At 40.3% G+C, this 4,341-nt stretch overlaps 1 protein-coding gene across 1 annotated transcript in view; it reads left to right on the top strand.

Annotated features, from left to right (window-relative positions):
• Positions 1–4,341, top strand: part of OXR1 (oxidation resistance 1) — a 266,736-nt gene that overhangs the window by 911 nt on the left and 261,484 nt on the right. The gene's annotated exons all lie outside the window — the stretch shown is intronic.

Here is a 4,341-nt window from a genome sequence, read left to right as displayed (position 1 = left end):
CAAGTAAGTTTCTCGGCCGGCGCGGGGTGTCCGGGCGGGGGAGCGGGAGCCGCCAGCCCTGGCCCGCGGGGTGCGAGGCGCTGGGCGGCGGGGGCCGGGGACCGCGCTGAAGTTGGCGGCGGCCCCTGGAGCCGCCTCCTCCGCCCGTGTCCCGGCGCTGCGGCAACTTCTGTCCTGGCTGCGGCGGGGAGGGCGGCGGGGAGGAGCGGGGCCGGCGGCCGAGGGCTCCCGGCGCCCCTCTCGCGGCCGGGCGAGGCGCGGAGCGGAGCCGCCGCCGGCCCTCGGGCAGAGTTCAGCTCCGCGAGCGCGGCGCGGCCGGAGGGCGGGCGGGAAGGGACGGGTGGTGGCTGTCCCCGTGTGGCGCGGACCCGTTACGAGAGCGTTAAAAAAGGAGAAGAAGAAATCGTGTCGTTCGCAGTACATCTTCCTTAGAGATTTACTAAGGCTGTGGCATTTTACAGGAGTTTCTGATTAAACAGATGATACCTTAGGAAAGAAAATGTTTGCTGAGAGAAACTGTGGATTACATGTGTTTTTTTTTCTTCAGTCTGAAAATCTATTACAAATGCGTTTTTAGAGTGGGTACAATATTTTAAACTTCTCTGTCAACAGTAAAAATTTGAAACCGTGTTTTTTTTTTTTTTCCTTCTCCTCTAAACATTGGGCTTTGATACTCAATTTAAATATGCATATTCAATTTYGGGGCCTTTCATATATGAAGTTGGAATCATATATTGATATTAGGAATATAAAGTTCTTTTTTTTAGTGCTGAAAGCAGTACATTTTTAGTTTGTTTCCTTTCTTGTACTCTGAAATGAGAAAGGATTTCAGAAACTGCTTTCCTATTGAACAGGAGGCTTGTTTACAAAGTTGTATTAAGTCAGCTATCTAATTAATGAAATAATAGGGAAAGGGGAATTTGARTAGATTTCTGTGAATTCTACTTAGCCTGACTCCAGTGAAACAGTAAGACTAWGTGAGGACCAGTAAGGCCCTTTTGCTGTACAGTCTGTTTTAATTTTCATTAGATCATTATGCTAGGTGATCCTCAGTTTAATGGCCTGACTTCTGAAACTCTTACTAGCATGATTATCTGTGCAYATTGATTCAGGTTTGGTGGAATATTCAAGAGATAAATGTGTTCATAAGCTTAAATGTCTGCACGTTAAGTCTCATTCTATTAAATGATAGTTATCAAAATTTAGATGTATTTTAAATTTCTTAAAGACCCAGAACTTGCCATCTCTACCGCRTATGTTCTTAGTTCTGTTAATTAATGCTATTACAATGGAGCCTGGAAGACTGTTGTGTGATTGTTTCCATACTTCTGGGTCCCTTCCCYTCTCCCAAATGAAACAACAAGAAAACAGGACAAATCTCCGGAACAATAATATGGGAGAGTCTGTGGCTTTCTGAAAGCCAGTCAGTATGTACGATTGGGATCTGACTTCTGCATGAATAAGCTGCTGTCCTGTCAGTTACGTTCTAATGAGTGTGCAATAAYGTATGAAATAACCGTTCTTGAGTGGATGCCTTTGGCCTGCTGCACAAGACTATAAGCGAATGTAGCAGGGCAAGAACAGCTTGTGTTACCTATACTGACAACATAGTGAAAAAATAAGGAGGGAAATTCTGTACATGGCAACCTGCCATTTCTTTCTCRTAATTTGATTTGAGCTGAAATTGAAGTAGGTATTTCAAAAATAAATTTGTTGAAAATATCAGAAACCTTTGAMGTCTACATATAAAAAAAGACTTTCTGCATGTTTTAACATAATAGTTTATTAAATAGGTAGCATTTGTGTTACATTTACTGTTATGACATTTTAATACCTCTCATTATATCTCCAGAGCTCATACAGATTAATAGAATTATTTTAGCATCCTAAACAGACGAGCATTCTTTGATAGTCAAAGCATAGGCAAATAGAGCRTATAAGCATATCCTCAGACTACTTTGTGGCATAATTCATATAAAGTCTCAGTGGATTCTTTCTTGTGTCCAGGTTTGAGCCCAACTAATGGAAATGAGAACATTATTTGAGTGGCAGTGGGGTTAGATGTTAATTGTCTGGAAATGTCTAGTTTAGCAGATGCAGTGTTTCCACATGCCTTTTACTGCCTAAAGGGGGAAAAAAAAACCTGTAACTTTCTTTCTCTATATATATTTATTTCCTTGAAAATTTACTGCTCCATTATTCAGTTAATCTGAGAAAATAATTAAAAAAAGAAAAGAAAAAAATCTAACTTAGTGTGTCATCTTGCATTACTTCCTGTATACTCATGGCCCTAGGACTTTGGAGGGTAACAGAACTATGGAAAGAAATGTTAAAATACTTACTTTTACTTCAATAAAATAACAAAAATCTCTAATAATGCCATAGGAAATTTCATTGGTGATTAATTATTCTGCAAGGCTACCTAGAGACAATAGTCTAGAATTATCAGCATGCCTAGTCAGCTGTTAATTCTGAAGAAAGTCTCTTAGTTTCATTTTTGTTGTTAAGCTACCTTAATTTCTTTCTTCACCCCTCAGAGAGTGGCTGTTGTTTCTTAAGTTACTATAGCAAAAATATTCAGTTAAGCATATTACTGAAATCCGTATGGGAGGTGACAACCTTACAGAAGCATACAGCTGTTGCTGACATGCATAGTTCAGTGTTAGCTTAGCACAAGAGTGCTAAGAGAGCACAGTTAGAAGATCCTCAAAAACTTCTGTTTAATAGAGGGCATTACTTGAATTCAGATTAGCTTTCTTGTTTGCTGCAACACTGCAAGAGATATACTTTAAGGTAGAGTATCTTCCTATGATGTGTGAACTGTCACCATCGGAAGGTAGAGGGAGAGGTTTTTGGATAGGAAAAAGAAGTGCATGTGCTCTGGGTCTTCCTGGGTAAGACCTTCATTTGTTTGAAAAGACATCAGTATCTTCAGTTCAGTTATTCAGGGCTCTTTGGTGCCAGGAACAGATGCTCACATGGTGTACTGAAGTGGCAAGCTTTAAGTCATACTTTTATTCTAGCATCTGCTCCTACCGGTTCTACTGGTAGGAGGTAAAAATGGAGATGGTATCTCCTGGATATCTAATGGTATGGTATGGATGTGTCAAACAGTTTCTAAGACAGAAAATTTTTGGACCTTAAGGTCAAGATCTTTCAGATTGTGCACAGGCTGAAATCTTCTGTCAGTGAGAGTACTTGTCTGTGTTCCCTCCCCCCCTACCCCCCGCTCCTGCTTTTTTACATTACTCTTTCAGAACAGACACAGAGGGAGCATTAGCTATTCTGATTTTTTTTTCTCTGTGAAAGAGGAGGATGTGGAGAAGAAGAAAGTCTGAGGGGAAAAGAGTCAGGCAGAGAGGAAAATATATAAGTCTGTTAATTTTTCAGCAGCTCTTGTACTGAGATGCAGCTAAAATCTTGGCTCCTTAACTCTTCAGTGAAGTAACTCCCTTGCTTCCCTTTTTTGAGGGGAAAAGRCCTTTCAGCTTCACTTTGTTACTTCTCAGGATCACAAGTATATTTCTTTAGAAATGCTGTGAAGAGAGACAGGAGCAAAGAGAAGAGAGGACAGCTACCCACAAGTTAGACATTTCTCATAATAAGATATCCAGCGGAGTCCTGATCAGAGCGTACACACAAGCTGATTGTCACAAAACAAAGGATGGTACCTTTTCTGAGGCCTACGTAGCACGTTGTCCACATAGCCTAGAGGTTAGAGAGTAACATGGAAAGAACTGGGATTCTGAGCAGAAGAGTAAAGTATACTATAATTTTGTATGACAAGTGTATTTCTGAATTCCTCCTTGAGTGGAGGATGTGAACAGTATACCAGTCTTATATTTCTTTTTTGCTAGACTTAGTTGTATTCAGGCTTGGACTGGTAAGTCTAAGCCAATTTCTGCTAAGCTTTCATGACCGTTTTTGTTTCATATGGAGTTTCCTCAAGATTAGAGGTGAAGTAACAAAGTACGTACTAAGTAATAGTTAATGAACTTTGGCAGCCCAGCTAATTTAAACTGATTTGAATAAGAGAGTTAAACTTAAAAGTTGTGTAGGAACAGTAGAATTACCCTAATGCAACCACAGAGATTAGAAAACCAGAGGAAATATTTGCAATGACTTCCCACATAACAGAAACTAGGAGACAGCCTTGAATATGTTCTTAGTTGAAAGACTTTCCATTTCAAGAGGGGGAAAGRGAACTGATACTGTGCATTTAAAAAATAGTAGACGACCCCTTTTAATATGTCTGAGTCCATCCAAGTCCTTGGTGAACTTTTAAATAATCAGCCTAAGCATTTGTTTTTAATAACTTTTAGTTTTGTGCTGTTCTTATTT

The sequence above is a fragment of the Rhea americana genome, unplaced genomic scaffold, assembly GCF_003343005.1.
Source record: "Rhea americana isolate MKP2758 unplaced genomic scaffold, rheAme1 scaffold_46, whole genome shotgun sequence".
Lineage (NCBI taxonomy): Eukaryota > Metazoa > Chordata > Aves > Rheiformes > Rheidae > Rhea > Rhea americana.
The sequence above is the reverse complement of the archived record's forward strand: the minus strand, read 5'-3'. Positions and strand labels throughout refer to the sequence as shown.